This window comes from Pongo pygmaeus, chromosome 4 (assembly GCF_028885625.2).
Source record: "Pongo pygmaeus isolate AG05252 chromosome 4, NHGRI_mPonPyg2-v2.0_pri, whole genome shotgun sequence".
In the NCBI taxonomy this organism is placed as follows: domain Eukaryota; kingdom Metazoa; phylum Chordata; class Mammalia; order Primates; family Hominidae; genus Pongo; species Pongo pygmaeus.
The window spans coordinates 181,120,325-181,144,051 of NC_072377.2; the positions used below are offsets into that span (position 1 = coordinate 181,120,325).

Consider the following 23,727-nt stretch of genomic DNA (forward strand, 5'->3'; position numbering starts at 1 on the left):
TTGTTTTATTGAGACAGGGTGTCACCCTATTGCCCCAACTGGAGTGCAGGGGCAGTATCATAGCTCACTGCAGCCTCCAACTCCCGGGCTCAAGGGATCCTCCTGCCTCAGCTGCCTGAGTAGCTAGAACCACAGGCATGCGCTACCACACCTGGCTAATTCGTTTTTATTTTTGTAGAGACAGGGTCTTGCTATATTGCCCAGGCTAGTCTCAAACTCCTGGCCTCAAGCTATTCTCCCAACTCAGCCTCCCAAAGTGCTGGGATTACAGGTGTGAGAGATCACAACCCTAAATGTTTAATAGCTTTAAGTGAAGATAACTTAATGAATCCTTTCACAAGGGTGACTTCACCCATTGGACCAGAATGTCTGAAATGTGCTGGGCATAAACTCCCTGTCCACCAGAACAGTGGATCTCACAGTGTGGTCCCCAAACTAGCAGCATCCACATCACCTGGGCACTTGTTAGAAATGCAAATTTCAGGGCCCCACCCCCAAAATTCTTTTTCTCAATCAGAAAATCTGATGTGTGATTGTTAGTTCATTCTCGAATTGCCATAAAGAAATACCTGAGACTGAGTAATTTATAAAGAAAAGGGGTTTAATTGGCTCACGGTTGTGTAAGCAGTACAGGAAGCACAGTAGCATCTGCTTCTAAGGAGGTCTCAGGAAGCTTACCATCAAGACGGAAGGCAAAGGGGGAGTGGATGTCACATGGGGAAAGGGGCGAGGTGGGAGGTGCCACACACTTTTAAACAACCAGATCTGAAGAGAATTCGCTATCACAAGGACAGTACCAAAGGGACAGTACTAAACCATTGACAAGAAACCACCCCCATGATCCAATCACCTCCCACCAGACCCCACCTCTAATATTGGGGATTACAATTCAACATGAGACTTGGGTGGGGACACAGATCCAAACCATACCAGCAACCCAGCAATCTGTGTTTTGTTGGGTTTTTTGTTTTTGTTTTTTTGAGATGGAGTCTTGCTCTGTCCCCCAGGCTGGAGTGCAATGGCGCGATCTCGGCTCACTGCAACCTCCACCTCCCGGGTTCAAGCAATTCTCCTGCCTCAGCTTCCCAAGTAGCTGGATTACAGGCACCTGCCACCATGCCCAGCTAATTTTTGTATTTTTAGTAGAGAGGAGGTGGGCCAGGCTGGTCTCGAACTCCTGACCTCAAGTGATCCACCCGCCTCGGCCTCCCAGAGTGCTGAGATTACAGGCGTGAGCCACCGCACCCGGCCGCAATCTGTCTTAACACTCTAGGGGATTCTGATGCTCACTGAAGTGTGAAAAACACTGCATTAGACAGTGCTTGGAGAGCACCTGATAACCATTCCTTTAGGAACAAATCCCCCTCCTATTAAACACATTATTCTTTGGATCGGTTAACATATTTTGCAAAACTGTTGGAGCCTGAGCAGCAGGATTTTGTCAATACCCCACATTTAATGTACCAATAGGTCCTATCTTGATTTTAATGGTCCTGCCCTACAACCAACCAACCAGCCAATTACCCACCGATTCCTCTACTGGGGACAACCTTTTTCACCTTTATAACTTCTGCTTATTCACAACATCTAATTATTCATGGCCTCTGCTAGTTCATGGCTTCTTTTGTGCACCTTTTTGGCTTCTGATCCTGATACCAACTGAACAACTGTCTACGTCAAACTTGTTTAACCCCCTGTTTAACATTAAGAGTTTTTTTTTTTTTTTCCACAGCTCTTTTCCTTTAGGTCATCAGCTATCATTAGTGTATTTTACGTATGGCCCAACACAATTCTTCTTCCTGGGGAAGCCAAAAGATTGGACACCCCTGCTCTAAATCTCAGTTTAAACTCCTGAGAGACACATATTGTTGGTGAAATCGCAAAACTGGTACAATTTAGGAGGGTAATTTGGCATCATTTAGCAAAACTACAAAAACATGGCCTTTGCCCCAGTAAGTCCGCTTTTAGGCATTTATCCTACAGATACACATGCGCATGTGCACCAAAAAGTGGGGTCTCTCTCTCTCTCTCTCTCCCCTAGCTCGGCCAGAAGCCAGGTCACCTACCCTCGCTCACTCGGGGGCCAGGACCTCTCTCCCTGCCCCTCAGTCAAGGCCCTCTCAGTCCGGGAGGCGCTTCACACCTGGGCAGGGTGGGACTGGGCGCGCCTCACTTCACACTTTCATCGGTTGGAAGCAGGTGGGGAAGTCCCCGCGGCCTCGGCGTCTCGCACTCCTGGCCCCAACACCTGCTGAAGCCGGCTGCGACTCCATTTTTCTTTTGTTTCCTCCTGGGAAAGGGAGGACCCGCGCCGCCGCGAAGCACAGCGACCCCGGCCCTGACCCCAGCCGCCCGTCGCCGGTGGGCGGGGCTTGGCGGCCCGGCGGGGCGGGGCTCGGGGCGGGGCCGGCGTGGTGATGGCCCGGGTTGGAGCCGCCGCCGCTGCCGCCGCCGCCTCAGAAGCAGGAACCGAAGTCGTCGCCGCCGCCACTGCCTGGGTCTCCGGCCGCCCGCGCGCTGCCTGGGTCGGGGCCCGCAGCCATGGAGGATTTCATCGTGATCTCGGACGACAGCGGCTCTGAGAGCTCCGGAGGCGCCCGCCCGGGCCGGTCGCGGAGGCTGCGCCGGGCCCTGTCGTGAACCCCCGGCGCGCTGCCCCGCCGGACCGTGGTGAGTGAGCGTCGCCTCGTCTGGAGGCGCGCGTCTTCGCGACCCTCGGCTGGGCCCGCCGCCAGCTTCCCGCCCCTGGCGCCTCACAGCTGCTCAGCCACTTCCCGCCTTGCCTCCTTCCGGGCCTCTCGGGCCCGGGGAGCGCGGCGGGCCGGGGCAGGGACCCGGGCAGGGACCGGGGAGGCCGGGCCTCCCGGGCTCAGCGCTGAAGCCCGAGAGGACTGCGGCTGGAAAGCGGCCGAGCACACGGACGAGCTCCTGGCGCGCCTGCTGCAGGGGCTGGGGTCTCGGGCCGGGGCCGCGGGCGTCCTCGTAGCCTCGGCGGGACGTGGGGGCTCGGGTGTAGGGCCGGGCCGGTGCAGGAAAGCGGGAGCGCGTAATTCTTTGGCCTGTGATGGGCACAGATGTGTGCAGGGAGGTAGCAGGAGCCCAGGCTGGGAGGGAGGGAAGCGCGGGCCTGAGCCAGATGGTGGCCGCGCTCCAGGGCCTGACTGCAGAGCGAGGGGCCCGATTTTGGAGTTGTACAGGAGGGCGATTTATTTCCTTAGCACTTACCCTGTACCAAGCCCTGAAGGAATAGGGAAGGAAACCTCGCGCACTATTTCTGTTTCCCTCAGAACTCCTTCGTCTTTGTCGTTCATGAGGTGGTGAGTTATCTGCCTTTCGAGAATCCTGCATAGATGTTTATTGAATCCCTACTATGGGCCAGATGTTGTAGGGGCTGGGGATACAACGGCGAACACAACATCCATGGTCCCCTCATAAGGTGATACATTCATCAGGTGGTTATTGAGGACCTACTCAAGGGGTGGGAGGTGGAGCTTTCTCTCAGAAGGCTTCCAACGATCTCCACAGCCTCCCAGAGCCATCCCCCGGAACACAAGGATTATCAAGCTGATGTTATGTGTATAGATCATACAGTTTGCCATGCTTCCTATGCAAATACTCGTTCAAGACGTTTCCTAGCTTCTGCTGCCCCTGTTCCCTTTCTAGCGGATTTACAGTCCCTAAACCTCCATTGGGAACCCCTTCTGTGCCCGAGGTACAGTGCCAAGTGCTAGATGCTCACTATAGAATGAATAGCATGCAAAACTAGTTAATATATATTATTTTTCAAGCAAGAGGGGTTCTCAGGACGTCTTAGAGACCAATTTAGTTGAGTTAGGCAGCTCATGGGGTAGTAAGAGAAGAGATTTCCAAGATAAAAATGACCCAACTTCATGAGTGAATGGATGTATCTCGGGCTGTGGCTGAATGTGTCGGACATAATAGATGCACAATAAATATTTGTTGGATGAAGGAACTATTGAAAGAATATGGGGAGAGAGAATGGTTTAGATGGATGTTTGATAAGTATAAGAGAAGTGCATATAAAAGTAGCAGCAGGCTTGAGATGAAGGAGATGCTGAATTCAGGTTGGACCTACTGGATTTACAGTGTTAATAGGAAATGTAGATGGATGTGGCCAGCTCAGTAGTTGGAGAAAAGGCAAGAGTGGAGATATTTGGCAATCATGCAAACAGAAAGGAGTATTGAAGGTCTAATAGTGACTGAGATCATCAAAGAAAAGAGTAGAGAGAGAAAAAAGGTGGAAGGGAAAAAATACTTCTTTCCTCCTAGTTCCTCCTCATTCCTATAGCCGCCTTCTCTCAGTACCTGTTTAACTTTGTCCTTCCCACTTGCTTCCTTTCCTCCCAAGTGTTGTCCATTTTCCCTCATTCTGGTCCAGCTTCCTTCTTCAGTGGTCAGATGCCATGCTTATCTCAGTCTTTTGTGGCCTTCCACACACGTACATGGGCGTACCCTCTCACTGTTGCCCCCCCTTGTGATCACTGAAGCAAGCATTTTGATCTTGAGCCTTGAGTTGAATCGAAATGAAGGGCAAGTACCAGAGAGCAGTACCCAATTTAAATCATGCTTCTCCAGATTTTTATTCCAGCTCTCTAAAAGCTCCAAGCTTATTCTCGTTTTATCGTTTTTGCAAATTAGATAAGAGTGGTATGATAACCATGTAAAAGATCAGAGGCATTGAGAGACTTGCAAGGTTATAACGTCTAAAAGTGCCCTTTTCTCTGTAGCTTTTCCTGAAGGCTCTGAGGTCAGAGAGACTTCTGAATCAGTATCTCCAACATAGCAACCATTTGAGTTTTGGAAAGTTCTGTCAGCTCTCAGCTTTTGAGCCTGAGAACATTAATGCCTACCTAGCAGGATGGTTTTAAATTTTTAATGAGACAAATGCAAGGAAAGGATCTCATATAAATGATAGCTTTTGCCACTTTTTGTGTTGTTTCTAAGCCCAGGCCTGTCCCTCTTGAGCTTCACAGGCAATGGAATAAAAGAAGCAACTTTTACATCTTTCTTTTTTTTTTTTTTTTTTTTATAAATATTGACTAAGGGGAAGTAACTTGCTTGAACTTGAGAAAGCCATGTCTAATATTGAAGTTGACATTTCTGAACTCTTGATTCTTAACCTGGGCTTTAGTCTTCACTGAGTCGATGAGGTGTGTTTCTGTGTTTATCATGGCTTTTTCGTTTGGGGTTTTTTGTTTTTCTTTTTTTTACTTGTAAAAACAGAACATTTTCAGATAGTTAATTTTGTTGATCTAATTATACAATTTTTATAAATGTATAAAGAAGAAAATTAAAATTGCCGGTAATCTCACTATCCAAAGATAACCAATGTTAACATTTTGGTGTATGTCTATGTAAATGTTTACTTGTATATACACATGTGCATACATACATACGTATGTGTCCTCCTCATACATGTTTTTGTGACCTCCTCTTAATATTATGCCTTCGTTTCTAAATTTTCTCTAAGAACCCAGTGAAAATTCCCTCATAATCTTTGTACTCTTGTTCATTTGTTTATTAAGTTCCTCTTAGAAGTTAGATTGCTGAGTCAAAAGGTGTGCCCTACTTTATATGTAGCTAACCCTTGAATAACACGGGGGTTAGGGTTGCTAACCCCCCCGTGCAGTTGAAAATTTACATATAACATTTGACTCCTCGAAAACTTAACTACCAGTAGCCTACTGTTGACTGGAAGCCTTACCAGTAACAGAAGCAGTTAACTCATGTTTTGTATGTTATATGGACTCTTATGGTAAAGTAAGCAAGAGAAAAATGTTAAGATCATAAGGAAGATAAAATACATTTACAGTACTATACTGTATTTGTCAATACCATAGGTTTACATCGTCTGTTTACAAGATAAATCATCTGTCTGAAATAGGGGACAACCACAGCTGCAGACCTCTATCTACAGTACATCTCAAGCAATTCAACTTTTCTTATGTCACGACTTTTCTCTGTTTCTTGAGAGCACATCCAGCATCACTAGTAGCACTTTGTATGGGTTTCATGGTGTTATTCAAGGTTTACGATATTACCCTACACATGATTAAACAAATATATGTGGAAAAAAACCCAGGAGAGAACACTTTTTACTGTGATACACAGTTTACTGGGAAGTAATGCAGAAATTGATTAGTGTCACATGGCATTTTAAGTGGACACTCACAACAATTGAGCTCACCACAACAGCAGCAGATGTCTGTGGTAGTAGTACATTATTATCACAGTAGTACAGTGTATTCTATGGTTAATTTTATGCAGTTGTGATACAAATTAAAAAGAAAAAAATAAATTTAAAAATATGCAGTTGTGATTTAATATTGCATCTTTACATTTCTGTCAACTGCAAATGTCACCATGTATGGTCAGTAAGTGATTGTGTGCATAAATTTTGATAAAGTTTAACTTTGTATAATAGATTTGTGTTGATTTTATGGTAGTAAATAGATAAAATAGGCTAGTATCTACATATATTTTATGCATTCAGGACATATCTTTTTCTTAGTTTTTTTCAATTTTTATAGGCTGTGGCGTTCGTCTGTGAGTTTTTCAAATTGTTATAAATCGCCAAAAAATTTTCCAATACGTTTATTGAAAAAAACTCTCTTGTAAGTGGACCCATGCAGTTCAAACCTGTGTTGTTCAGGAATCAACTGTATTGCCAAATTTCCTACAAAAATCATGCACTAATATTCTTACCAGTGGTATATGGCCAGTCATATCCCTTTCTCTGCTGCCTAGTCACCCCTAGGTATTGTTACATTATTCCATAAATATTTATTGAGCACTTATTATATACCAGGCACTCTTAGAGGTGCTGGGAATACATCTGTGAAAACCAAGTCCCTGCCCTCATGGAGATTTCATTTTACTGAGGGGACACAAATAGTAAACAACACTATAAATGTAATGTCAGGTGATAATACAGAGTGTTAGGGAAAAAATACGGTATTTTTGTTCTTTTAATCTTTGCTGTTTGATAGCCAGATTCTATAAGATGTCATTATTTTTTATTTTTTTGATTATGATTCATTTGTTCAATAAATGTTTATTGAGCATATGCTGTAACCCTGGGGACCAGAGGTGAACAAGATGATAATGGAACTACATTCTACTGTGGAAAGATAGGCAGTAAACAAACTAACAAATAAGAGAACAGTATAATAGAGAGTAACTTTGGTGGGATTGGGAACATTTGATTGTGTTTTCAGAGAAGGCCTCTCTGAAGAGTTAATATTTGATCTGAGACTAAAAGGACAACAAATTAGTTATAAGATCTAGATGAATAAGGCACTGTCAAAGGGAACAACAAAACCAAAGGTTTGGAGGCGGGAATGAGCATGACTTACTGGAAGAATGGAAAACCAGTGAGGCTGCAATGTAACGACTGATGGACAGAGTCAGAAGAGATGAGAAGTAGGTAGGTTAGATTATAGGGCTTTGGAGACCACAATAAGGGATTTGGATTTTATTGTAATACAGTAAGAAATCTTTGAAGGTTTAAGCAGGACAGTGACATGATTTGATTTACTTTTTTTTTTTTTTTTTTTTTGGAGATGGAGTCTTGCTCTGTTGCATTGCCCAGGCTGGAGTGCAGTGGTGTGATCTCGGCTCACTGCAACCTCCACTTCCCGGTTCAAGCAATTTCCCCCGCCTCAGCCTCCCAAGTAGCCGGGACTACAAGCACACCACCACGCTTGACTAATTTTTTGTATTTTAGTAGAGACGGGGTTTCACCATGTTGGCCAGGATGGTCTAGATCTCCTGACCTCATGATCCACCCACCTCGGCCTCCCAGAGTGCTGGGATTACAGGCGTGAGCCATTGCACCTAGCCTTGATTTACATTTTTTAGAGATGACTTTAGCTACTGTGAAAAGAAAAGATGGTAAGGTAGGGAGACCAGGTAATTTATCATCCAATTGGGAAACTTTTGCAAATGAAAAGGGATGCTAACTGGACCAGGATGTCAAGCAACAGGTGAAAACTGGAACTGTCCCAAACAAAGCAGAAGTGTAGTCACCCTACTGTAAGAGGGGAAGAGTGAAATTAGGGAGATCAGTTAGAAGGTTGGCTGTAGTAGTCCAGGTCAGAAATAACTGTAGCTTGGACTGGAGTGGTGGTACAGACTGGGAGAGTGGAGGGATGTAGATATTTAGTAACTAAAATCAGGTCCTGATTTATCAGGTCCTGACAACTTGGATGTGGATAACAAGGGGAAAGGAAGGAATTAAGAAGGATGCCCTGAGTTCTGGCCTGAGCAACTGAATGCATGTTGGTGTCATGCATTGAAATGAAGCAGACTTGGGAGGAACAGGGTTAGAGGGAAGATTCAAGAGTTCTGTTTTGAAGGTATAAAACTTACGATGCCTGTGGAATAGCCAACTGGAGATGCCAAGTATAACATTTGTACTGAGTTTAGAGCTCTGAAGAAAAGTCCTGACTAGAGATACAATTTAGTCTTGTTAGCGCATAGGTTATAGTGAAGTCATTGACCTGGATAAAATCATCTAGGTTGAGGCGACAAGAGGAAGAACATCCAGAACATAGCCCAAGGGAACACCATAGTGCATAGCCCAAGGGAGGAAGAGCAGCTAGTGAGGTTGGAGATAAGGGAGTGTGCTCACATATAGTACAGCCAGACATCTTGCTTATGTTTATTGGAAACACATAGGGTGTGTGTGTGAATTCCCTATGCTTGTCCTTTGCCCATTTTTCTGTTGCGGTGTTATAATGTTTCTTTTTTTTTTCTTTTTGTTTGAGAGGGAGTTTCACTCTTGTTGCCCAGGCTGGAGTGCAATGGCGCAATCTCAGCTCACTGCAACCTCCACCTACCTGGCTCAAGCGATTCTCCTGCCTCAGCCTCCCAAGTAGCTGGGATTACAGGCATGCGCCACCACGCCCAGCTAATTTTGTATTTTTAGTAGAGACGGGGTTTTACCATGTTGGTCAGGCTGGTCTCAAACTCCTGACCTCAAGTGATCTACCGGCCTCAGCCTCCCAAAGTGCTGGGATTACAGGCATGAGCCACCGCACCCGGCCAGCATTTCTTACTCATTTTGTAAAATCTACTTATATATTAAAGATTGGTATAGGTGGAATTGTATCTCCCAAAAAGATGTGCTGAAGTTCTAACCCCCCATTAGCTCAGATTGTGACCTTATTTAGAAATAGGGTCATTGGCAGATATAATCAGTGAAGATGAGGTCGTGCCAAGTAGGGTGAACCCTTAATCCAACATGACTGCTGTCCTTATGAGAAGAACATGTGAGACACAGGGGAAGAATGCCATGTGACAGTGGAAGAAGAAACTGAAGTTATGCAGCTGCAAGCCAAGGAACACCGAGGACTGCTGGCGACATCAGGAGCTAAGAAAAAGGCACGAAGCAGATTCTTCCCTGGAGGCTTCAAGAGAACGTGGCTCTATAGACACCTTGATTTCAGACCTTTAGCCTCCAGGACTGTGAGGGGATAAATTTCTGTTGCTTAAATCCACCTGGTTTCTGGTAATTTTTACTAGGAAACTAATATAGCCTCCTGTCATACATGTTAGAATTTTCTTTCAACTTTTGATTTTGTTTTTTTAATTACAGAAGTTTTACATTTTTATATAGTCAATTCTGCCACTCCTTTTCTTTATGATTTCTTAGTTGTCATGCTTATGTTAACCTAACTAACAGACAGCGACTCTCTAAAAAGAAAGTGATATTTATTCAGGAATGGCATTGCAGCCGGAGTGTGTGAGCCGTAATAAACTATGTGTGTATTCAGGGAGGTAAAGGAAGGCAAAAGCTTTTAAAGGAAAAATGAGGAGGATTACATAATTGTTTTGAGATAATTATCCTTATCTGCAAGGATTAATGACAAGGGTGGCTCCAGTCCAAGGTCGAGCAGGCAGTTGCTGGGCAGACGTCCTCATGGAAGTATTTTTTTCTGTAAGGTTGTGGTTTTTGCAGAGCCTTTTTTGGTACTTATCAGGCATTTGTGCATAATAGTCCTCCTTTCATGGCCTTCCCTAGCTCTGTTTGTCAAGGGTTTTTTTTTTTTTCCTTTTATTTTTTTTTTTTTTGAGACGGAGTCTCGCTCTGTCACCCAGGCTGGAGTGCAGTGGCACGATCTCGGGTCACTGCAACCTCCACCTCCCGGATTCAAGCAATTCTCCTGCCTCAGCCTCCTGAGTAGCTGGGATTACAGGCATGTGCCACTACGCCTGGCTAATTTTTTTGTATTTTTAGTAGAGACGGAGTTTCACCTCATTGGCCAGGTTGGTCTCGAACTGCTGACCTTGTGATCCACCCACCTCGACCTCCCAAAGTGCTGGGATTACAGGTGTGAGCCACCACGCCCAGCCAAGTGACTCCATTTTGATACTGACAACTCACATTTCCCTCATTTGATCAAGATGTTTTCCCAAAAACAACATTGCCAATCAGCTTGTATAATAGTTCAGGTTTGTGTGTGTGTGTGTGTGTTTTGTTTGTTTGTTTTGAGATGGAGTCTCACTCTGCCACCCAGGCAAAGTGATCTCGGCTCACTGCAACCTCTGCTTCCCGGGTTCAAGTGATTCTCCTACTCAGCCTCCCGAGTAGCTGGGATTACAGGCAAGTGCCACCATGCCTAGCTAATTTTTTATTTATTATTATTATACTTTAAGTTCTGGGATACATGTACAGAACATGCAGGTTTGTTACATAGGTATACATGTGCCATGGTGGCTGCTGCACCCATCAACCCATCATCTACCTTAGGTATTTCTCCTAATGCTATCCCTCCCCTAGCCCCCCACCCCCCAACAGGCCCTGGTGTGTGATGTTCCCGTCCCTGTGTCCATGTATTCTCATTGTTCAACTTCCACTTATGAGTGAGAACATGCAGTGTTTGGTTTTCTGTTCCTGTGTTAGTTTGCTGAGAATGATGGTTTCCAGCTTCATCCATGTCCCTCCAAAGGACATGAACTCATCCTTTTTTATGGCTGCACAGTATTCCATGGTGTATATGTGCCATATTTTCTTTATCCGTCTATCATTGGTGGACATTTGGGTTGGTTCCAAGTCTTTGCTATTGTGAATAGTGCTGCAATAAACATACATGTGCGTGTGTCTTTATAGTAGAATGATTTATAATCCTTTGGGTATATACCCAGTAATGGGATTGCTGGGTCAAATGGTATTTCTGGTTTTAGATCCTTGAGGAATCACCACACTGTCTTCCACAATGGTTGAACTAATTTACACTCCCACCAACAAATTAAAGTGTTCCTATTTCTCCACATCCTCTCCAGCATCTATTGGTTCCTGACTTTTTAATGATTGCTGTTCTAACTGGTGTGAGATGGTGTATCATTGTGCTTTTGATTTGCGTTTCTCTAATGACCAGTGATGATGAGCTTTTTTTCATATGTTTGTGGGCCGCGTAAATGTCTTCTTTTGAGAAGTGTCTGTTTATATCCTTCACTCACTTTTTGATGGGGTTGTTTGTTTTTTTCTTGTAAATTTGTGTAAGTTCCTTGTAGATTCTGGATATTAGCCCTTTGTCAGATGGATAGATTACAAAGATTTTCTCCCATTCTGTAGGTTACCTGTTCACTCTGATGATAGTTTCTTTTGCTGTGCAGAAGCTCTTTAGTTTAATCAGATCCCATTTGTCAATTTTGGCTTTTGTTGCCATTGCTTTTGGTGTTTTAGTCATGAAGTCTTTGCCCATGCCTATGTCCTGAATGGTATTGCCTAGGTTTTCCTCTAGGGTTTTTATGGTTTTAGGTTTTACATTTAAGTCTTTAATCCATCTTCAGTTAATTTTTGTATAAGGTGTAAGGAAGGGGCCCAGTTTCAGTTTTCTGCATATGGCTAGGCAGTTTTCCCAACACCATTTATTAAATAGGGAATTCTTTCCCCATTGCTTGTTTTTGTCAGGTTTGTCAAAGATGAGATGGTTGTAGATGTGTAGCATTATTTCTGAGGGCTCTGTTCTGTTCCGTTGGTCTATATATCTGTTTTGGTACCAGTATCATCCTGTTTTGGTTACTGTAGCCTTGTAGTATAGTTTGAAGTCAGGTAGCATGATGCCTCCAGCTTTGTTCTTTTTGCTTAGGATTGTCTTGGCTATACGGGCTCTTTTTTGGTTCCTTATGAACTTTAAAGTAGTTTTTTCTAATTCTGTGAAGAAAGTCAGTGGCAGCTTGATGGGGATAGCATTGAAGCTATAAATTACTTTGGGCAGTGTGGCCATTTTCATGATATTGATTCTTCATATTCATGAGCATGGAATGTTTTTCCATTTGTTTGTGTCCTCTTTTATTTCGTTGGGCAGTGGTTTGTAGTTCTCCTTGAAGAGGTCCTTCACATCCCTTGTAAGTTGTATTCCTAGGTATTCTGTTCCCTTCGTAGCAATTATGAATGGGAGTTCGCTCATGATTTGGCTCTCTGTTTGTCTATTATTGGTGTATAGGAATGCTTGTGACTTTTGCACATTGATTTTGTATCCTGAGACTTTACTGAAGTTGCTTATCAGCTTAAGGAGATTTTAGGCTGAGACGATGAGGTTTCTAAATATACAATCATGTCATCTGCAAACAGAGACTGTTTGACTTCCTCTCTTCCTATTTGAATACCCTTTATTTCTTTCTCTTGCCTGATTCCCCTGGCCAGAACTTCCAATACTGTGTTGAATAGGAGTGGTGAGAGAGGGCATCCTTGTCTTGTGCTGGTTTTCAAAGGGAATGCTTCCAGCTTTTGCCCATTCAGTATGATATTGGCTGTGGGTTTGTCATAAATAGCTCTTATTATTTTGAGATACGTTTCATCAATACTTAGTTTATGGAGAGTTTTTAGCATGAAGGGGTGTTGAATTTTATCAAAGGCCCTTTCTGCATCTATTGAGATAATCATGTGGTTTCTGTCATTGGTTCTGTTTATGGATTACATTTATTGATTTGCGTATGTTGATCCAGCCTTGCATCCCAGGGATGAAGCCAATTTGATCGTGGTGGATAAGCTTTTTGATGTGCTGCTGAATTTGGTTTGCCAGTATTTTATTGAGGATTTTTGCATCGATGTTCATCAGAGATAATGGCCTGAAATTTTTTTTGTTGTTGTGTCTCTGCCAGGTTTTGGTATCAGGATGATGCTGGCCTCACAAAATGAGTTAGGGAGGATTCCCTCATTTTCTATTGTTTGGAATCATTTCAGAAGGAATGGTACCAGCTCCTCTTTGTGCCTCTGGTAGAATTTGGCTGTGAATCCGTCTGGTCCTGGGCTTTTTTTGGTTGGTAGGCTATTAATTACTGCCTCAATTTCAGAACTTGTTATTGGTCTATTCAGGGATTCAACTTCTTCCTGGTTTAGCCTTGGGAGGGTGTATGTGTCCAGGAAATTATCCATTTCTTCTAGATTTTCTGGTTTATTTGCGTAGAGGTGTGTATAGTCTTCTCTGATGGCAGTTTGTATTTCTGTGGGATCAGTGGTGATATCCCCTTTATCATTTTTTATTGTGTCTATTTGATTCTTCTCTCTTTTCTTCTTTATTAGTCTGGCTAGCAGTCTATCTATTTTGTTAATCTTTTCAACAAAACAGCTCCTGGCCAGACATGGTGACTCACGCCTGTAATCCCAGTACTTTGGAAGGCTGTGGTGGGCATATCACAAGGTCAGGAGATCGAGACCATCCAGGCTAACACGGTGAAACCCCGTCTCTACTAAAAATACAAAAAATTAGCTGGGCATGGTGGCGGGCACCTGTAGTCCCAGCTACTCAGGAGGCTGAGGCGGGAGAATGGTGTGAACCCAGGAGGTAGAGCTTGCAGTGAGCCGAGATCACGCCACTGCACTCCAGCCTGAGCAACAGAGCGAGATTCTGTCTCAAAAAAAAAAAAAAAAAAAAAAAACAGCTCCTGAATTCATTGATTTTTTTTTTGAAGGGTTTTTCATGTCTCTTATCTCCTTCAGTTCTACCCTGATCTTAGTTATTTCTTGCCTTCTGCTAGCTTTTGAATTTGTTAGCTCTTGCTTCTCTAGTTATTTTAATTGTGATGTTAGGGTATCAATTTTAGATCTTTCCCACTTTTTCCTGTGGGCATTTAGTGCTAGAAATTTCCCTCTAAACACTGCTTTAGCTGTGTCCCAGAGATTCTGGCACATTGTGTCTGTGTTCTCATTGGTTTCAAAGAACTTATTTATTTCTGCCTTAATGTCGTTACTTACCCAGTAGTTATTCAGGAGCAGGTTGTTCAGTTTCCATGTAGTTGTGCAATTTTGAGTGAGTTTCTTAACCCTGAGTTCTAATTTGATTGCACTGTGGTCTGAGAGACTGTTATGATTTCCGTTCTCTTGCATTTATTGAGGAGTGTTTTACTTCCAATTATGTGGCCAATTTTAGAATAAGTGAGATGTGGTGCTGAGAAGAATGTATATTCTGTTGATTCAGGGTGGAGAGTTCTGTAGATGTCTATTAGGTCCACTTGTTCCAGACCTGAGTTCAAGTCCTGAATATCCTTGGTAATTTTCTGTCTTGTTGATCTGTCTAATATTGACAGTGGGGTGTTAAAATATCCCACTATTATTGTGTGGGAGTCCAAGTCTCTTTGTAGGTCTGTAAGAACTTGCTTTATGAATCTGGGTGCTCCTGTATTGGGTGCATATATATTTAAGATAGTTAGCGCTTCTTGTTGCATTAATCCCTTTACCATTATGTAATGCCCTTCTTTGTCTTTTTTGATCTTTGTTGGTTTAACGTCTGTTTTATCAGAGACTAGCATTGCAACCCTTGATTTTTTTTTTTTTTTTTTTTTTTTTTTTTTTTGCTTTCCATTTGCTTGGTAATTTATTCCTCCATCCCTTTATTTTGAGCCTATGTGTGTCTTTGCACATGAGATGGGTCTCCCGAATACAGCACACCAATGGGTCTTGACTCTTCATCCAATTTGCCAGTCTGTGTCTTTTAATTGGGGCATTTAGCCCGTTTACATTTAAGATTAATATTATGTGTGAATTTGATCTTGTCATTATGATGCTAGCTGGTTGTTTTGCCCATTAGTTGATGCAGTTTCTTCATAGTGTCAATGGTCTTTACAATTTGGTGTGTTTGGCCGGGCACGGTGGCTCACCCCTGTAATCTCAGCACTTTGGGAGGCCGAGGTGGGCAGATCATGAGGTCAGGAGATCGAGACCATCCTGGGCAACACAGTGAAACCCTTTCTCTACTAAAAATACACAAATTAGCTAGGTGTGGTGGCGCGCTTCTGTAGTCCCAGCTACTCGGGAGGCCGAGGCAGGAGAATGGCTTGAACCTGGGAGGCGGAGATTACAGTGAGCCAAGATCATGCCACTGCACTCCAGCCTGGTGACAGAGCGAGACACCATCTCAAAAACAAAACAAAAACAATTTGGTGTGTTTTTGCAGTGGCTGGTACCAGTTTTTCCTTTCCATATTTAATGCTTCCTTCAGGAGCTCTTGTAAGGCAGGCCTGATGGTGACAAAATCTCTCAGCATTTGCCTGTCTGTAAAGGATTTTATTTCTCCTTCACTTATGAAGCGTAGTCTGGCCGGATATGAAATTCTGGGTTGAAAATTATTTTCTTAAGAATGTTGAATATTGGCCCCCACTCTCTTCTGGTTTGTAGGGTTTCTGCAGAGAGATCCGCTGTTAGTCTGATGGGCTTCCCTTTGTGGGTAACCCGACCTTTCTGTCTGGCTGCCCTTAATATTTTTTCCTTCATTTCAACTTGGTGAATATGACGATTATGCGTCTTGGGGTTGCTCTTCTAAAGATACTGCTCGAGAATTTTTTTGTATTTTTAGTAGAGACGGAGTTTCACAATGTTAGCCAGCCTAGTCTCAAACTCCTGACCTCAAGTGATCCACCCGCCTCAGCCTCCCAAAGTTCTGGGATTACAGGCATGAGCCACTGTGCCTGGAAATAGTTCAATTTTGATATCCCTCAGTGCCAGGATGGACCTATCCTGGATTGTTGGTCTGATTCCATGTTGGAGGGAGTCATTGACAACTAGGAGTCAGTGTCAAAACTCTTAGCCACATTTGAGCAACAAGGGAGGTTTGGAGGGAGTAGCTCTCAAGCTAAGTTTACCTGGAGTTCATTATTAAGTTTAATTTTATCAGTTCCATAGGTGTTTCCTATTACCTCAAAGTGCTAGGCCAGCATTATTCTGTTAGGCATTGTAGTTTGGCAGAATTTTAACAAGTAATAGCTACAAAGTTTAAAAAGAAAAATAGAAAGTAAAATGATAATCTCAGTTTGTGTAATAGTTTTCAGCCATGAACCTAGGATTCAAGGTTCAATTAAACCTTTGAATCGATTGAATAAATCAAATGACCACAAAGAACTAGGTGACACCTTTTGTAACTGTGTGGCCTGTTTTCTTATTTTGCTTATATGGGTCTCAACTTTCCCAAAGGCCATTATCTAGGTACAGCATAAAGTATTAGCAACAGCACAGAAATTTCCTTATTTAACTAATAGATAATATAGACCAATTTTATCATCTGGGATCCCATGACTGGGTAGAATTACAGCAGAGAGAGAGCAACAGTTGTATTAGGGATGTTGCCAAGGTCACCCACTAGATGGACCAAAGGATCCCTTAAACCAGTTTCTGTCAAGTTACCAACAGAAGCTGCTGATTGTGAAATTTCAATTACACTGTTATCCTGCCAAGTGGAAAAGGTAGGATTAAGAGGAGTAGGAGTCTGATTATGTAGTCTTGTTCTAACGTCTAGGGAAAAGCTGTCTGCAGCATGAAAATGTCAGCTTATTATCCTGGTTTGCAGTTTTGAATGTCTCTGGTTATGGCACTGGATGGTTTGGTGAACTTTCTGTGTGACCCATCATCAGCCGTGAGACTTGCCCCTTAAAATTTATCTAGCTTTAGCTTTTAGGATTTCAGGAACAGAGCAGTTCCTGTTTTTACTAATTTCATGGGAGAAAAGATGGGAGGAATCTAGAAGAATTTAAGATTTAGTTCAGTCTACCAGTATATAACAGGAACTCAAAGAAAATGCACAGGGCTATAATCTAAGAACAGATGTATTAACAGCCTTACTCACTGTAAGGCTGGGAACCCTTGAAGCCAGGCATTATATGCACATTCTCAAATATGATGCTCTAGTCAAAGCCTTGGTAATATATATAACCAATGTTTCCAACTGCATCCTGTTATAAAGAGAGAGCAAATTTTATTAAACTTATATAAATAATTCTTGCCATAAAAAAATAAGAATACTCATGGATAGTTTCTGAATTTTAGAGGAATCAAATAGGGACAAAAAAAATGTTTCCACCTTTGTTCACAAAGTATACCAAATCACTGTAAACTAATAAGTAGCTTAAGAGAAAGAAAAGGTTTCCTTAAATCTAGAAAACAAAATATTTAAATAAAGAACCTGCCTAGGCACGGTGGCTCATGCCTGTAATCCCAGCACTTTGGGAGGCCAAGGTGAGCAGATCACCTGAGGTCAGGGGTTCGAGACCAGCCTGGCCAACATGGTGAAACACCGTCTTTACTAAAAATACAAACATTAGCCAGCATGTTGGTGGACACCTATAATCCCTGCTACTCCAGAGGCTGAGGTTGCAGTGAGCTGAGATCGCGCCACTGCACTCCAGCCTGAGCAACAGAGCAAGACTCCACCTCAAAAAAAAAACAACCGATAATGTTTCAAATAAAAGTCATAAAAACATTATCTTCAGGACCGGGTGCTGTGGCTCATGCCTGTAATCCCAGCACTTTGGGAGGCCGAGGCGAGCTGATCACTTGAGGACAGGAATTTGAGACCAGCCTGGCCAACATGGTGAAACCCTGTCTCTACCAAAAATACAAAAAATGAGCTGGGTGTAGTGGCGCACATTCGTAACCCCAGCTACTCTGGAGGCTGAGAAAGAAGAATCACTTGAACCCGGAGGCAGAAGTTGTAGTGAGCCAAGATGGTGCCACTGCACTCCAGCCTGGGTGACAGAGTGAGACTGTCTTTTTTTTTTTTTTTTTTTTTTTTAAAAAAAAGAAAGGAAGGAAGAAAGCCAAGAGCACGGAATCAGGATCTACTGGAGGAAAACATAACTTTTCTAGGCCTTCAAGATACAACATTTCAGTATCAGGCCATTAAAGCAGAGTTAGAGCTGGAGAAAAAAAAATTACAGAAGATGAAAAAGTTAAAAGAGAATTATCACCTCACCAAACAAAAAGATATACCTTCTCAAGGAGAGAAAGCGGAAGACCAAAAGGCAGAAATGTCTGACCTGCAAATCACATGAAACAAGATATAGCAAAAGTTTAACTACTGAAATATGAATCTGAGAAGCTTCCACAGGAAAACTCTACCTCAAAACATGAAATTACCTTCTAAATGAAGAAGATTCATTTTAAAACTGATATTAGAGAAAGGAAGACTAAAAAACAACAACAAAAAAAGCTGCACTTCAGAAGATGGTTGAAAATTTAAGAAACAAATTTCAGAATTAGGTCAAAAATCTCTTGCAAATGTTATTAAAAGCAGATCAATACTTCCAGAAAACATTGTTCTAATATAGGAGGCCAAAATTGTAGTTTTCATATCAATGTGTATAAATGTATATACACACGTATTTTTTAATTGAAGCAGTCTTTAGAAATACTTATAAGTAAGTTTCTTCTAATTATAGCCAGCTTGGTCACCACAAATTTCTTTTGTAAATTCATCCTTCGCAAACTTTCCATGATATACTCAGACCTTCTATGGCATGTTTAGACCTTTAGTTTTGTCCTTCTTTCTTAAATAGTCATTTTACTTAAGGATAAAATTTAATTTTTTGCCTTATTTCTAAGACAACAACAAATCTAAGACTTGCTGTCATTTTAAAAACACCTTTTCTAAAAAGAAACACTACCACATGAAATGCACACATTAATTATAGGATACATCCTGGTTATATATGTATTATGGAAACATTCCAGATATTAGATTATAAAATATGGTGTTATCAATTGTGTCAGTCATTTTAAAACAAGTATCTTTTCTCCAATTATTTGTAATACTTTTTTTTTTTTTGGAATCTCACTGTTACCCAACCTGGAGTGCAGTGGCAGAATCATAGCTCATTGCAACCTTGAACTCCTGGGCTCAAGTGATCTCCTGCCTCAAGTCTCCTGAGTAGGCAGGACTATAGGCAAACACCACCATGCCTGGCTAATTTTTTAAATTAATTAATTTATTTCTTAGTAGAGACAGGGTCTCACTATGTTGCCCACACTGGTCTTGAACTCCTTGCCTCAAGTGGTCCTACCACATTGGCCTCCCAAAGCACTGGGATTACATGTGTGAGCCACCACACCTGGCCCGTAACATATTTTTATAGCAAATTATTTTACTTACTTGTGTTTCTGGGTTTTCCATTATGTTTCATTGATTTCTTTATTCAATACCATAACTTTCCTGTTTTATTTTTATAGTTTGATACACCTTTTGGGATTTCATAAAGCAGTATATGTGTTAGGCTGTTCTTGCATTACTATAAAGAAATCCCTGAGAATACTCATCTCTCACCTTATGCAAAAAATCAATTCAAGATGGATCAAAGACTTTTATATAAAAGTTTTTTTTAATTAAAAAACAAAAGGAATGCCTGAGACTGGGTAATTGATCAAGAAAAGAGCTCACGGCTCCAAAGACTGTACAGGAAGCATGGTGCCGGCATCTGTTCACCTTCTGATGAGACTTCAGGAAGCTTACAATCACGGTGGAAGCCACAGTGGGAGCTGGCACATCACATGGCGAGAGCAAGAGAGTGAGAGTGGGGTTGCAAAGGTGCCACAGACGCAAACAGCCAGATCTCGCAATAGCTCATTATTGTGAAGACAGCACCAAGCCATGAGGGATCTGCCCCCATGACCCAAATACCTCCTACCAGGCCCCACCTCCAACCTTGGGGATTACAGTTCAACGTATGGGGAACACATACATATGTACGTATGTGTCTCCTTACTATTTCCCCCAAAAAAATGTCCTGGCTATTTGTACCCATTTATTCCCCCAAATTAATTTTAGAATAATTTTGTCAAAGACTGCATTAGATTGTTTCTTTGGGCCATATAATTATTTGTTGCATGGGGTTGTCCTATGCACTGTAGGATATTTAATAGCATCTCTGACCTCTACCCGCTAGATGCCTGCCAGTAGTAACCCCTCAACTTGTGACAATCAAAAATGTCTCCAGACATTGCCAAATAGCCCCTGGATGGGGGGTAAAATTGCACCAGTTCAGAACCACTACATTAGTTTTATAAGTTAATTAAAGGAGAGTTAATGTCTTTACAATATTGTCTTTCTAAGCAGAAGTACAGTATAACTTTCATTTTATGAGATTTGCTTCTTGGTGATCAGTAAAACTATAAGACTTCCTTGGGTTTGGTGCCTTTTTATGGAGCTAGTTTTGATTCTGAATGACTATGTGCTATGTAGGGTTAAACATATCAATCGTGGTAAGCCTCACATAATAAGAATAGCTGGCATTTATGCCAGGTACCATGTCAAGTGCTTTACTTGGATTAACTCATAATCTTCACTGCAACCCCATGAGGTAGGTAGTTATTATTATCCCTGTTTGGTAAACGAGGAAACTAAGGTAGGTTCAACCAGATGGTAACTAGTAGAGCAGGTTTACCACCGCTTGTCTCCATCTTTAAGATCCCGGGGCAAACTTTTTCAAACCTCATACCAGGTTTCCAAGGCAACATCAGGTGGGGATGCTAGTAGTAAACAGTTAAGTGGAAAAAAGCAAGTCACAAAATATAATTCTATTTTTTAAATGGATGGTTTTGAAAAAATAGACTCACCAGAGTTTTTTAATACAAAAATTGTTTTTTAAAACTAGGTTTTTTTTTTGAGATAGAGTCTTGCTCTCACCCAGGCTGGAGTGCAGTGGCACAATCGCATACGTTAGTGAACTTATTAATATAATATTCACTACAGCTGTATGCAGATGCCATAGAATAGAAAGGAAAATTCATCTACATTTTGAATTTAATACATCAGATGTGAAATTAACTTGGGTCTTAAATCAAGTTCAGCTTCCTTGTAAGCCTGTAGATCACTTCCAACATCCCTCATTTATCCTGAGCTGTCTTTGGGAGGTTGGTGGGTCTGGCTACCCATGAAGACAAAGTGTTCCTTCCTGTCTGGTAGGGATTTAGTTTCGTATTTTTATATTAGCTAATTTGTAAAGTGTTACCTTATTCCAGTGGGTCTTTTAATAACAGCTTTATTAAAGTATAATTCCATACCATACCATAAAATTCTCTGAGTTGTGCAGCCATCACCACTATCTAATTTTAGAACATTTACTTCACTCCAGAAGGAAACCCTGTACCCTCCAGTGGGTTGTCTGGTTTGCTTATGTTTTAAAGGTACATAATCATATCATTCAAAAAATAAATTTTTTCCATTTTAAATTATAAACATTAGGCTGGGCACGGTGTCTCACGCCAGTAATCCCAGCACTTTGGGAGGCTGAGGTGGACAGATCACTTGAGTTGGGAGTTCGAGACCAGCCTCGACAATATGGTGAAACCCCCATCTCCACTAATACAAAAAATTAGCCAGGCATGGTAGTCCAGCTACTTGGGAGGCTGAAGACTGAGAATCGCTTGAACCCGGGAGGCAGAGGTTGCAGTGAGCCAAGATGGCTCCACTGCACTCCAGCCTGGGTGACAGAGCGAGACTCCATCTGAAAAAAAAATTATAAACATTATTTAAATTGTAAATAGGCCAGGCGTGGTGGCTCACGCCTATAATCCCAACACTTTGGGAGGCCGAGGCGGGCGGATCACTTGAGGTCAGGAGTTCGAGATCAGCCTGGCCAACATGGCAAAACCCTGTCTCTACTAAAAATACAAAAGTTAGCTGGGAGTGGTGGCATGCGCCTGTAGTCCCATCTACTCTGGAGCCTGAGGCATGACAATTGCTTGAATCTGGGAGGTGGAGGTTGCAGTGAGCTGAAATCGCGCCACTGCACTCCAGCCTGGGCAACAGAGCAAGACTCTATCTCAAAAATAATAATAATCATAAACTGTAAATACAGGTAAGAAATTCTTATGTAAGAACCTGCCCCTGTCTGTTTCTACTCTAGATAACTGCAGTTTTTGTGTATTGCTCCAGAAATTTTCCTTGTGTGTGCACAAACATATTTAAATGTATAATTCTTTCCCAATGGGGTCATGCTAACTTTTAAAAATTACTTAATATATTATAGGCATTAAAATAAAAACAAAAATTAAATTTATATATATTTACATATAATTAGTATATATATTTTAAAATTTAAAAAATATGTAATAGACATTTAAAAAATTCATACCTCATTCAGACCATTATTCATTTTGCTCCCAATGGTATTCCCAGTGCACAACATGGTGCCTGGTACATTGTAAGTATTCATTCAGTAATCGTTTTATCAGCTGCATGTTATTCTAATGTTAAAAAACCATAATTACTCAGGAATGGAAAACCAAACATTGTATATTCTCCCTCATAAGTGGGAGCTAAACTATGAGGATGCAAAGGCATAAGAATGTCTTTGGCGACTCAGGGGGAAGGGGTGAGAAGGGGGCGAGGGATGAAAGACTACAAATTAGGTTCAGTGTATACTGCTTGGGTGGTAGGTACATCAAAACCTCACAAATCACCACTAAAGAACTTACTTGTGTAACCAAATACCACCTGTTACCCAAAAACCTATGAAACTAAAAAGAAATTTTAATAAAAATTTTTAAAAATCAAACTTAGCCAGTCTCTTGTTGATTTTAATTTTTTTGCCGTTAGACTATGATATGATGAATCCTCTTGCATGGTCATTAAAATACGATTTTTTTTCTCTGCATTTTATGGTTAAAAAAGGAAAAAAAAATGTTTGTAGGATAAGTTCTTTGCAGTGGAATTTTGAGGATAAAGAGTAATATGTCTTTTTTTATTTTAATATATACCACTATTGTGGACATTATGTCATTCCTTGTGAGATCCTAGTGTCTGAATCTCAGAACACTAGGAATGTACAGAACTTCCACCTTCAGAGATACAATCTACTTCTGTGTAAAGAAGCAGAAATGGCAGATGCTCACTTTCCCAGGCTCCGTTACACCTAGTGCTCACATGTGGGACGTAGGTTCTACCAGAAGCTGGTGACGGGAAGAAGCAGGGCCCAGGTGAACTCCAATTTAGTGAAGATGGCAGCAGCAGTGGCAACTACATACAGCAGTAGTAACGTTCTTTGTTTTTTTCTTTTCTTTTTTTTTTTCAGACGGAGTCTTGCTGTGTCACTCAGGCTGGAGTGCAGTGGCACAACCTCAGCTCACTGCAGCCTCTGCCTCCCGGGTTCAAGTGATTCTCCTACCTCAGCTTCCTGAGTAGCTGGGATTACAGGTGTATGCCACCACGCCCAGCTAATTTTTGTATTTTTAGTAGAGACGGGGTTTCGCCATATTGGCCAGGCTGGTCTCAAACTCCTGACCTTAAGTGATCCGCCCACCTCAGCCTCCTAAAGTGCTGGGATTACAAGCACGAGCCACCGTGCTCGGCTGCTTTTTCTATTTCAAATGAAGTTATGAATCATCTTATCTGTTACTTTTTAAAATCCCATTGGAATTTTGTTTGTAATCATTAAGCTTATAGATCAATTTGGGTAGAACAAATGCTTTTTAAAATTTAAATTTTTGTTATAAAA

At 41.9% G+C, this 23,727-nt stretch overlaps 1 protein-coding gene across 2 annotated transcripts in view; it reads left to right on the forward strand.

Moving 5' to 3' along the window:
- Positions 1 to 841: 841 nt before the first annotated feature.
- The window catches only part of LOC129036305 (SUMO-interacting motif-containing protein 1-like), a 61,396-nt gene continuing 38,510 nt past the window's right edge, over positions 842 to 23,727 (forward strand). For both annotated transcript variants that reach the window (XM_063665619.1, XM_054487211.2), the window contains exon 1: positions 842 to 2,670. The gene's annotated coding sequence lies outside the window, so the exon portion shown is untranslated. The remainder of the gene's footprint in view (positions 2,671 to 23,727) is intronic.